This window comes from Serinus canaria, chromosome 5, assembly GCF_022539315.1.
Source record: "Serinus canaria isolate serCan28SL12 chromosome 5, serCan2020, whole genome shotgun sequence".
Lineage (NCBI taxonomy): Eukaryota > Metazoa > Chordata > Aves > Passeriformes > Fringillidae > Serinus > Serinus canaria.
In genome coordinates this window covers 43,593,569-43,606,769 of record NC_066319.1, presented here as the reverse complement: position 1 = coordinate 43,606,769, position 13,201 = coordinate 43,593,569, and positions in this window count along the sequence as shown.

Genomic DNA, 13,201 nt, shown 5'->3' with positions numbered 1-13,201 from the left:
AGGTTCTTTTCTCTTAAGAAAGTTAATTTATACATATCAGATTTCCTCTAAGGGTGAGGCTTCTAAATAGCACCCTGCTTTTTACATAACTAGGACTCTGGGAGTGGCTTTCTTCTGTACTCTTTGATACTGGAGTACTGGCTTTCCTGGGCTGCCCTCTAATTTGTAGTGATTCTGGTGAGAAGAGATTAAGTCTGTCATGCCAGAGATTTGCATGAGCTCTTCTTCATTCCACATGCAACACTTCAGTTTAACTTTTGATGGGAAAGTAGAGCTCAGAGTGTCTGACCTATTTATCCCTTTTCTGTTCCTTTTTTGGAGATAAAATTGTTGTATAGATGAATTGCACACCACAGAGTATGTGTGTTTGGTTACTGTGTCACTTTTGGTAACCGAAAGAGAAAAATCTTTTGTAATCAGCTAGCCTCTAATTTAATAACACTTTTGATAAATTGCTTGCATACCATAGGTTATCAAACCCAAACATTAAAGATTTCAGTTTGACACTGCTGGAATGAATCATACAGATGGAAAAGGCCAAATTCACAGTTCTTTATCTGGAGTAAAGAAAGAAAAAAATCATATTAGTTTCGAGACTTGTACTAATGACTGAATAAAGAATTTAAAATCTGGCCAAAGGAAGTTAGAGATATGCTTGAAGCATAACTTTTCATTATAACAGCATTTACAGTTCCTCTACCAGAGAGTTTTAGCACACTGTGGATCATTGTTTATACTTTATTGTATACTACCATTAAGAAATACCTCCTTATATTCTTCTTTTCCCCTTTCTTTTCCAAATTTATGCCCTTTTCTTGTAACTTTTCAGCTTCCCACATACACAACCCCCATGCTGGATCTGCTACACTCCAAAACATGAGAGTGACAACAGGCTTGACAGCCCTTGGGGTGGTGAAAGATCTGGCGAGAGCAAGCCTCCCCAGCATGCTCATCAGGTTAGTAAGGATACTGTCATGGATGGCAGTGCCATGTATTCTTGTCAGCCATAAGTATAAAGTGATTGCAGCCAAACCTTTCCTCACAACAAAAGGAGAAAAGCCTGAAAAAAACCTTCTTGAGACAGTGAGTGGAAAGATTATGATGCTTTCCAATAAAAGAGGGCTCCCTTCAAGTACTTTGCAGGCATACCTGCTTCTTTTTTCTATCACTTGCACACTGTAAAGAGGCTTTAAACTGGCTGTAGATATATCCTATTTGAATTTTATAGTCTTTTATGCTGCTGTAACAGCATGCTGAGGCTTTAGGATAAACACAAACTAAAGCCAGCTTGTTCCATTAAGACCTTGATTCACCTATTTTAGAGATTTCCCTCTCAGAAAGATCATGGAGGCAAAACATCTTTACTGGGTAACCCTGAGTGTGCAAGAGAAATATCTACTATGGGAAATATCTACTTTGGTCTCCTCAGAACTCAAACACAGCCTGGCTTCAGCAGCTCTGTGTGTGTGTGTGTGTGTGTGTGTGTGTGTGTGTGGTGTGTGGTGTGTGTGTGGACAACTCCTTCCTTTAGGTGGCCAGCAACAGCAGAGACCCTCTCCAAGGGGATGATAGCAAAGTAGGTGCATCTGGCCCATTCATTGGAAAAAGGCATGTGCATGCTGGCTGTGATATGGTGGAAGGAACAGGGAAACAGCTGTCAAGCCCAAAGTCATCACCTCAGCAGCTGGAATCTACCAGCAGCTTGCATTACTACGTTAAAACAAAAATGCAGTCAGTCCCATTTCAGTTTGCATTAAAATGTGCTCTTTACTTGCTGCAGAGGTAATAACCATAATAACTATTGCAGATGAGCATTTACCATATTTGCTCTCCCTGTCATATCACATCACCATTCATGACTAAACATCCTGAGGCTGAGAGAAAACAATAGTACATCTCCATTTCCTTTGCACACCCTCACATTAGCCAGGTAAAACATGACTTCCACAAGCTCCTTTTGATAGAGGTAACAGCAATTGTTGTCTACTTAAATCTGATAGGTGAAAGATTTAATGCTAAGCGACATTTTCTAGGTCAAAAAGAGATTCAGCACCTGTATTTTCCAAAGGCATGCCAGAGCCCTGACTTCTGCCTTGTGCTCCCACAGCTAAATTTTATCTCCTAGAGCTGAACACTGGTGATGAATGTGCTGTGGAATTTACTTTGAAAAACAAATATTTAACTTTCTACAGATCACTGAAGACCTGATAAAACTCTTGAGTGTCACCTACCTAATTTCTCTCTATTTTTAATTGGAAAATCTTCTTATTCTTTTCATCTAAATGCTTGGTTCAAATAAGAATGGAAAGGCGATTTGCAGTTCTTTTCAAATATCACTCATGCAAAGAGGATTCACAAAGTCTGAGTGTTCAGAGTGAGACTTGGAAGGAAAAAAAATCCTTTTAAAAGCATCAGTTATTTCAAAAAGACGAGTCACATTTATGATTAGTCAAGAGGGCCAATGCTTCCTTCTTGCTTTTGGGTGTGGAGAGGCAAATGGCCAGGAAGGCAGGGTTGGGCTGCGTGGGGGGAGATGTGAGCAGCTTTGATATCCTGGGTGATGCTCCCCTGTGCACAGGCTGGTGGTGCAAATTCCATGGTGGGGAAGGGCAGAGCGGGAGCCAAGTAAGCACTCCAGAGAGCCAGGTAGTGAGATAGATAGCTTGTTCCCAGCAAAGACATGGGAATGCTGGCACCAGCTAATTAATCTAGCTCCATTCTCCAAAATGGGAGACCCGAGTCCACAAAAGGCTTTTGTTCTTTATTGTTTACAGTAATTTCCTATGAGAACTGAAGGTTTTCTTATGTTAAGGCAAAAAATTAAAAATCTCACAGTTGCTGAAAAATATATCCAAATACATAGTGATAGGAAAAGTCAGCCTGAAAATGCCAGTGTGAGGGGGGAATTCTGCACAGGACATTTTAGACAGTTATTTTTCAACTCTTTTCAATAAATTAACTAAATATAGTACTTATTTATTGTTTATTTAGATATCTCAGTTTATAGCAACATTCTAATTTGACAAAAAATGGGGGGGTTCTTACTTTGAGATCTTGTAGATTTCAATTTTAAGTAATTTATGTTAAACTTTTTTCCCTCGTCTCTTCCTTAGAAAGCAAAGGAGATCTTATATAAATCTTTTGACATATTTAATCTTGTCAAGTTCTGGTATTAAAAAACCCCAAAAACTGTATGTAAATAATTTGAGTGCTAGGAAGTATTAGGAAAGGAACTGAGTTAGAAAAGGAAAACATAATTGTATTACCATATTACCCTGTTGTTTAAGGGCCCATAGATTCAATATTTAATTAATTTCTGATCATCTTAACCTAAAATGGGATATAGTAAAAAAGACAAAGTGCACTGAAAGGAGAAAAGGCTGATTAGGGAAACAAATTGTTTTTATATTAAGTGCATACAAATAGATTAAGATTATACAAGACAGAAAAACACAAGCAAGGGGGGAGTTACAGAGATCTGAAGCAGAATTATTTGCCTGGGGAAGATGTGTTTGTATGCAATGACTATTCACTGCTTCTCTAAATACAGGAAGCAACGGAAATCAAATTATGTTTTCATATAGTAGGCTCAAACCAAACAGGCTTTGGTTTTTTCCTACATAAAAAAAAAAAAAAAGCATTAATCTCTGTAACTTGTTGGTAAAGTCTTTGCCAATGCCAAAAATTTACATACATTTTAAAACTCATTTAGCAGTCTCAAAGAATAATCTTTGAAAAGGTAATAAATATAAGTTGAAACCTGCTACTCAGGAAGACCTTGAACTTCAGATCAGAGGAAGCTGTTAGACTGTACTAGGAAAGTAGGTCTTTAATATATTTTACTGTGTTTCTATGCTGTTCAGTGGAGGAGCTACTCTTCTTGTATTTCCCTTGATCAATCCTGAAAGCAAAAAACTGCATGGAAGTTTTGTTCTACCCCAAAAAATTGCCTTTTTTCTGGAGTTCAAAAGATCTGAACAAACAACCAAAATTTAGCAAAACTAAATATTTTGTTTGTTAGAAAAATATTGGCCAGGTTTCAGCGAATTAAGGTTAAAAAGAAACAGTAAAAAAGCAAACTACCTATTTACAAAACAGAAAATCTCATTTTCCTCCCGCATCTATTCATATCTATTTGCAGTCATTACAGGTAAGAACATACTGCTGATGAGGATACTTAAACATATAATTACACATAAAATATAGCAGGTAAAGTAGTAAAACAGGGAGAATAAGATAATACAAAAGTTAGGCTTATTTTATATTGGACTGTGTTTAAAATTTTATTGTGAGTTTTGGATCAACTCCATTGAAAAACATTAGAGGATCCCTTCCTATTGTTTTTGTGACATTTTACTTCAGGATTATTTTGTTGCTCCCCTTGCCTCAGTCAGTTTACCTAACTTTCACAATCCAGTCATCTAAAAGAAAAATTTACAAGTTGTATATTTTAATAAAACAAAGTAAGGGAATTTTTCTTATGGTTGGCTCTGAAAAGAAATTATCTCTTCTGCTCACTCTTTGCAGCTAATTATCTAATCTCCTTCAAATTCTTAGTAAGCATAAGCCTGCCTTTTCTGGTGGCTGATACAGGACTACCCTGATCCATTAAACTGGGGCACACCTAATCCTAATATCACACCAAAAGGAATTGAAGAAAAAAAAACTAAAGCACAAATCTTCAGCATGTGAGGAACAAAACTGACTTTATTGCCACTTAAAGATGGTGTTCTAATTCTCCAAATTTGATTTCACATTACATCTAGAAAGTCCTAGCTACAATAGTTCATATTTATGGTAATATTAGGACTTTTTTTTTGAAAAATCTGGATGTTACATAGGTGAGACCATCCACCCTTAAGGAGAAGTAATTCTCTTAAACTGTCTGAAGCTAAACTGACTGCAGTTTGAAAAAGCAGACAAGTGTTACACAGAAACTGGGGCTTTATTTTTTTTTCTTATAAAAGAAGCCTTTTCCTTTCTGTCTCAGAAATCTGGATTATTATTCATTTCAATCACAAATATTTCCTCTTCCTGGAAAATCTTGATTTTTCCTAGCCTTAAGCAATCATGTCTGTGATCATGCTGCTGAAATAAGGAGGTCCTGTAAGACCAGCAGACTGAGAGATGACTGAGAAGTTGGAGCCATGGCTATTTGTCTAGGTAAGATATCCTTCTGTTAATAGTATGGAGAAGCAGTGATGATCTAGCACAGTTGGAACTGGATCTGCTTGCTCTGAGCAGCTGGGAGAGCAAAGATGAAGCGTCAGCTATTTAGTGTAATTCCGTGTTTTCTAAAATCCAGAATGTCATGGGAGTGATGCATCGCCTTGGCTTGTCAGACTGGTCCTTCTGTGGTACAGATTATGTCTGAGGCTGTCTGAGTTTGCTCAGTGTTTGAGATAAGGAAAGACTTTGAAACTTGCTAAAATCCCTTAAGAAACCAGACACCTGAACTGCAAACAGATGACATAAGCAGCAGCAGTCAATAATTTGGAAGTTTATCTCTCACTCGTACAATTCAGTGGGTGTTTAAACATTGATTTTCTTGAAATTAGAATCAGGCTCCCAGGTTCTAAATTAATTTTTAACTAATGTACAGAAGGAAATGCTCCATTAAATTGCTGCTACTGTATTACTTGTCACAACACCAACACCACCTTCTGCTGTTGCAGAGGCCTCAGTTCAGCAGCCCCTCATCCTCCAAATTTGAAATCAATAACACTCTATTCAGTTTCCCAGCAAACAGTGAAAAGTCTGTTAGCTTAATCCTCACATAGAGAAAAAAAGAGATGGAATTTTATGTGCTTGTTATTTACATTTAAGAGTAAAATAAGAATTGAGAATTACTCTTTTAAGGCTGAAGTGTTAAAGTTTTGTTGTTGACATAGGACTTTGTGTCAGAAATTTCCTTTGTTTTATGGACTCTCTGTGGACTCCAAAGGGGGTAAAAAACTCTGACCTGCAGCCTGAGGTCACAGTATGAACCTCTCCTTCCTGAAGTTTTCAACTTTGCATAGAGCTGCTGAACTAGAATGTATTCATATGATGTTCAGTTTGCTCTCATTTTCCTTTCATTAAGGGAAATGTGGGCATTCAGTAAAGTTGCCAATCAGCTGTTCTTAACATTACTGGACTAGGTCAGGAAGTTGCAAGATTTTTAAAGTGCCTTCAGTGCAGGAGCAATTACAACCTGATAGCATTTTATTTTTCTTGTCACATGGAGGCTTTTTAAAATACAATATGATAGAAAGAAATGCAATGGGGTGATTTTTATTATACCTAGCTCATCTAGCATTGCTGTCAAGTTAAGTTATAGTTTTCAGAGGAAATCACTAAATAGCACATTTATGGTTTTGCTATTGTAAATCACACCATCATTATTGAGATAGAAAATCTACAATAATTATACTATCATCTCTATTTTTTTCTATAAATTCTGCTACATATCAATGGGCAGAGAAATATCAGCTGGTATACATCCTGTGCATATAAACCAGCTGCTCCTTATTCCATTTCAAAGTAAAGCAGCTTCTGTACAATCTGCTGCATGTTCCCATAGCTGTAAATGGGCATGTGAAAGCAAACACAATTATATACCAACAGGTTAGGCCATCAACTGCACTGACCCTTTGAGGTCAATGAAAAGAATGCTAATGAGTTCAGGGGTTTTCAGTTAGATTCTGGGTGTTATGTACCTATTCACCACAGATGTGTACTTCAACTGCAGAAGTAAACAAAAGTATTTACAGCTACAGGTATCATCCCTAAGGAATGACTACTTTGCTTTCCCTTCCTAGCCAAGACTTACTTGGTTTGGTTCAGGACACTTTTACACAGCTTCACTCTCATTGCTGTAAAATAGAAACAAAGTTTTACTGAAAACTTTTTTGCCTCCTTGCATAGTTGCAAAAAAGAGTTTGGTGGCTCATGAATGGCTTCAATTAAGTAAAAATATGTTTAATTTGTGTAAGTCAATAATTTGAAACAATCATGTTTAGAAATTTAAATTAACAAAATGAAGAGAAAAAAATACTTCTTCTAATCTTGATATTGTTTTATGTTGAATACATTTCATTGTTGACATTTGAATTTGTTACTGGTTGAAGTTTAAATTACAACAATGAAGGCATATTTGTTTCAGGTTTAAATTTCTCTTTGTTTAATATAGCTGTCAAGTCATGAGAAAAAGTCAGATCATACAAGTAACATTTTTAAATAGAAAAATATTTTATAAGGTGGTCAAATTTCATTTGACTTAGCTTCAAAAAGGAATGGGTTATTTCAAATTTGCAAATCCATGAGCAACAAATTTTGTGTCTGATTTGCTTCATTTGTAAAGGCAAGCTGAAGCAAAATACACCCTGCTGAGGCTCCCAGTAAGCATATCTCCTGGTTTCCCAAACCACTGCAGAGAATAGGTTCTAAAAGCCAGTTTGAAGTCCATGATGAAGAAAAAGCTTTTCTTCTAGTTCTCTGTTTTGCCTGATAACCTTTCTAAATGCTCGGACAAAATGCAGGCTTAAATGCAAATTTTGTGTCTATCCAGAATTATTCTCTTGAAAGAGCTAAGAAATAATCCAGGTCAAAGAAATCTTGAGGGGATCATATTTGGCTGAAATCAATGATTCTTCCAAAGCTACATTTCTTACATATGGGATGCAATCTGCAAAATTTCATTTTGAGGGGGAAAAACATCACCACAATGCTAAAAACCATCATTTTACCTTTTTCATAGCAATTAAGTTTTGCTGTGTATTTTACATTTTAGATTTCTGTTGTGGGTTTTTTTCCACACTCTGTAAATAACAACACTTAAAAGTTTAACCAACCACAGGAATTTTCCTTCACTTATGTCACTCTTGTTAAAACTTACCTTCCTGCAGGGTTTGGAGTCTGGAAGATCTGTTATACATTGATTTTTTTTCCCAAAATGGAACTATCAGTACCTCCACAGCTCTAAGGGTTGATTTGCTAAAAGCTCTTTATTGTTTGATTCAGATTTCATATAAAAGAATGATAATTCTGCAAGAGGCTCTTTCAAAGTGTCCAATGCTTGGTGCACCTGCAGTAGAAGTGAACAGACCAGCTGAGGAGGTCATAGGTGTATATCTCAGGCAGTTCAGTGCAGACCTGACTGTCCAAACTGAAAAGCTTACACTTCCATAGAGAGGACCTGCTTCTGTGGGTTATTTTTGAAGTAAAACATGAAATCTGCCCACCTCAGTGTAAAGAAAGTGTGGCTGAACCAGATGACCCCATCATGGTCCCTCCCAACCTTACCCTCTCTGTGATTCAGAGAAAGCAGCAAACTGATTTTCCCTGCAGGAGGATGCTCAGGGCTGCAGGTGAGATATGGCAGGTACATACCACTAAGACAGGTGTGAGTGACATTTCTGGCATGTTCCTGACCACAGAGTCTCCCTCTTGGCTAATTATTATCCAGTGATTGCTGACCTGGGGAACACTGAGTGGTTCCAGCCCCCGTGATTGCCTTTTAGTGTGCTGCTGGGGGGGTTCTGGCTGTCTGAATCTGTGTGCCCATTGTTTAGGCACCTAAATCCTTTGCAGACACAGGCCTTTGGTGAAAATAAAACTCCAACTGAGTCAGACTACACTTAGGGCAGGACTATCAAAAATGAAGTTGTTTAACTAAGATAATCTCCTGTTCAGATATCACAGTGCACTACTTTGTGGTGAAACTGTTGAATTTTAATTACTTGACAAGTCTGAAAAAAAATTTGCTGGTTGGATTTTCAAAGCTTTCTGTATTTATAGTTTCAATTAACTTCACTGCTTATATACTATTGTTTATGCTAAGTATACTTCATAGCTATTAAATTTATATTTTTCACACAGTCTCTTGGGTTTTTTCCTTTGTTTGATGTTCCACAGGGATATATGGTTCCTTTAAGGAAATATTTTACATTACTTCACATGGCTCATTGTTCTGTTGCTCTGTATTCCAGCAACACATTCAGGCTTTTTTGAAAGTTTTGTTGTAACTGACTGCCAGCATCTGAAAGAGCATTTCAGGACTAGTGCTTGATATGTATATACTTTTTCCAGGCCAGTTGAGTAATGAAAACATATTTAATTATTTCCAGGCTCTCAAAGGGTGTACAGTGTAATTACCTATGATGCAGATTTCCAGGCTGATTAGAACAAAGTGTGCTACCAAATTAATTGGACACAAAAGTACCTCTGAAGAGCAATAAAACAAGTTTATCACTTGTGTTTGATAAAAGGAGCATGAAGGTGTATGAATGCAGTATATAAGAAAATATTAGGAAAACTGTTAAGATGATCTTCAGGGCAAGAAAAATTTTTGTCAGTTCATTTAAGAATCAAGTGGGTCTTTACTTTATTTGATTCCAGCCTCCTTCCTTTGAAGTGTAGCTGCCCACCAACATGCTGGACCTCACACAACTCCCTATACCATCTTCTCCTCAGGAAGGAAAATCTTTCTCTATAGCTACTTGGATTCTCACAAATCCACTGACACTTATTCTCAAGATTTTATGGCATCTGCCATTTCTCCTAAAAATTTCTGAAGTCATACTAAATTTTATGAGTTGCAGCTTCTTAGGAGGGGAAAAGCACACACAGGAGAAGTCTGGAATTCTGTCATGTCCAAAAATGGGAAGGGAAGGGAAGGGAAGGGAAGGGAAGGGAAGGGAAGGGAAGGGAAGGAAGGGAAGGGAAGGGAAGGGAAGGGAAGGGAAGGGAAGGGAAGGGAATGGAAGGTAAGGGAAGGGAAGGGACGGGAAGGGAAGGGAAGGGAAGGAAGGGAGGAAGGGAAGGAAGGGAAGTGGAAGGGAATGGAAGGGAAGGGAGGGACGGGAAGTGAAGGGAAGGGAAGGGAAGGAAGGCGACGGGAAGGGAAGGGAACTTGTCCATGAGAACTGAAAGGATTATTTCTACCTTGTTACTTTTTTCTTCATTGCTCTGTCCCTATTTTCTATTTCATTATAAACAGAAAACTTTGTGTGAATAAAGATAATGAAGAATTATATTTACATTTCCTTCAAACTGCAGCCTAAATCTTTCTCTCTGATTCTGTGAAATATTTTGGGGGTTGACTTCTGAGTCACAGTGCTCAACAGAGGAAAAAAATCAGATAGGTTTAATATTTAGAGGCCTGTTAGTCTCACCTCAGTGCCTGGTAAAGTTACGGAGAAGATTTTTCTGGGGGGTATTGAAAAATGCCTGAAGGACAACACAGTCACCAGTCAGCATGACTTCAGGAGCAGAAAGTCCTGCTTATCAAACCTGATTTCCTTTTATGACAAGGTAACCCAAGCAGCTAATCAAGGGAAGCCAGTTGATGCACTCTTGAATTTCAGCAAAGTTTTTGATACTGTTTCTCATGGTATCCTCCTGGACAACATGTCCAGCCTAGACATGTCCAGCCATATTCACTATTTCTAATTTGATCTGGGCTATAAATGGAGTGTTAGAAGAGGAAAACACATCAAAACCAAAACACACCTGAAACATCTTTTAAATCTTAGCACCTATGATAATATTTGTCATCTTTACAGTGTGGGGAACTCTCACATTCTACATCTTCTTCCAAGAAACCCATGTAACAATGATGGTGCTGGAAAAATCAGTGATGGCCTGAACTCATGCTTAAACAACTGAAGCTGTACAGTCCATAACTACAGTTAAACTGTAACTGAGGCTGCTCATACCCAGTCAGACATAAAATGAGACTGTAAGCTCCTGAACCCTTTACAACAATGGCATTCCCATTGATGCTATCACCAGTTCAATTATTCTCACTGGAAATTAATTGCCAAAAAATCCAAGTAGTGGAAAAGCTGCTGTGCATGAGTTGTTATAGAGAGAAATTAAGAAATATTTTCCCCATACATGCCATAGAATTTGTGCTTGTATAGACTAAGTATAAAATGTTTTGACATTTTTGGACTTTTACTTAAAATGTTTCATAGCTAACTAAAGGACACAATTCTGCTAGCTTTGATATACAGCTGTTCAAATAATTTAGACATTAAGGAGATGACCTGCAGGACTATTTTCATTTGAGTTTTTCTTTTTTAAAGGGCTAAGTCTGTGTTTTAATTTCTCTAAGCGTTGCAGACCTTGAGTTCCCAGCAGAGAGAAGATGAACAATACAAAACTTTAAGCTTAAGAGGAAACAGACATAGAAATGAGGTTTTTGGGTTTATTCATTGTTCTTTTTTTTTTTTTATTTAATCCTTCTCTTACTACTGCAGTAAGAGGCAGCAAGAATATCTTAAGAGTGGCAGAGTGCAGAAGATGCTAAGAGGTTTTACTGGCCCTGACCTGTCTCCTCTGAGGCACTCACCCCTGAAATGGTCTTATTTGAACACAGGTTTGTGAATTTAGTCTTTTCCTGATGTGAACATGTTAGTCCTGTTCCACCCCTTGTTTAGGTGTGTTGTGCTGTCTCTAGCCCTCTCTCTGTCCCAAGTGTTTTTGTCACTGACTGGGCTTTCTCCTTGTCACACTGGTGGTTCCTGTTGCCAGCACTGGCTCTGTCTGTTGTGTTGGGCTCCTGCTCCCCTTTGCACTCAGCTGCTGATGGGACAGTGGTCCTTGCTGTTCCCTGAGGGGCAGTGCATATATGTCATTTGATTCCCATGCAGTGCTCTGGAAGACAGGGACAATCTTGATGCCTTTGCTGCTACGTTCTGAGAAATGTTTTCCTTCAGACCATTGTTTAGTGCATCACTTTTTTCTCAAGCAGGAAATGAAGAATAGTTTTTCTTAAATAATCAAAGATTGCACAGTAACTTACAATGCAGTGACCTCATTCTCAAAGACACTCAGCAAAAGCAGTTTCTAGTGGCTTCAGGGACAGATGGGGTTCAGCATCTGCAACTCAACCCCATATATTTTAAGGCCCTGGCCTACCACATGGAAAAGTTTCAATAATTCAAGTTTTTCTGTTACTCTCTAGAATGGTTTGTACTTTTTGGAGGTAATTAAAGCATGGAGTAATTGGGCTGTGCTCTTAACCAGTTCCTATAACAGAGGAAAGAAACAGATGATTAAGAGTTGTGTTCCATTTATGACAGCCAGGGGACAAATTTTTTGCTGGAGGTGCAGGATGGATTGACTTTAATCCAATTTCTGCCTTCACAGCAGTGAAAAGGGGGTGGAGAGAATATGTATGCCTCAGAACAGGCTAACCTTGTTGGTGTCAGTCATGTTGTGTCTAAATCTCTATTAATACTGAATGAGCATTTGTGTCAATCACCAGAATGCATTGCATCTTAGTGCAGATAAAGCTAGGGATGGATTCAAGTCCTTTACATTTTTATGTGGTAGCTTGAAAAAGAGATTAATTTATCCACTTGATGCACTTGGTTGAAGTGAAATATGTTAGTCCAACAGAGATGAGGAAAATATTTGAGGTTTACTTATTAGTGCAGGTTTGAAACCACTTACAGGTGCTAGTTTTCATTTTGAAAAAGCAATTCTGCTTGTGAAAGAAGGACTATCTCAAGTTTTCATAGTTCACAGTGAACCACTTGTTCAGACTGGAATTAGACCAAAGGAAATAGTCTTTTTCTCTGGATTGTCAGCTGATGTTCAATCTCTGCTAGCAATGTTTACAAGGAAAAATTTTTTGTACATTGTCCTCATCTGCCATCTGGGTTTTAACTAAGTCTTTGAAACAAATAAAATTATTGGAGGAAACAGGTTAAAACAGAATTCCTCTCTGTAACGTGGCTGTTGCATTTCCCTTCTCAGGTAAAGTAAGAGATTTATGTTTGAAGGAGCCTTAACAAGATCACATACATGTGACATATATGCAATACAGTTCAAGCCTTTTTCACACCTCCTTGATTTTTAGTGGGCACATATGGCTGAATACAAGATTATATATATCTGCTTTGATTCTCATTCATCCTTCACTTCCCCATGTACATTGTGCATCACCCTCTCCTACATTCATTCGTGCTTAGATTTTTTTCTCCCCTCTTTTAAAAATATTCTTTTTTTCCCCAAACAAGATTAAATAAACAGATATTACCACTTATTTTGAACAATAGCACTGCATTATATGAGAAACTGTTTATTAAAAACTATTAGGTAAGTACATAACTGGTAGAGAACGCTGTGTGAAATGTTAAGAGAACATGGAAGTGTTGACCAGTTTCCAGAAAATGTAAACTTCTGGTATGTTCTTTTTTAAGTTTCAAGA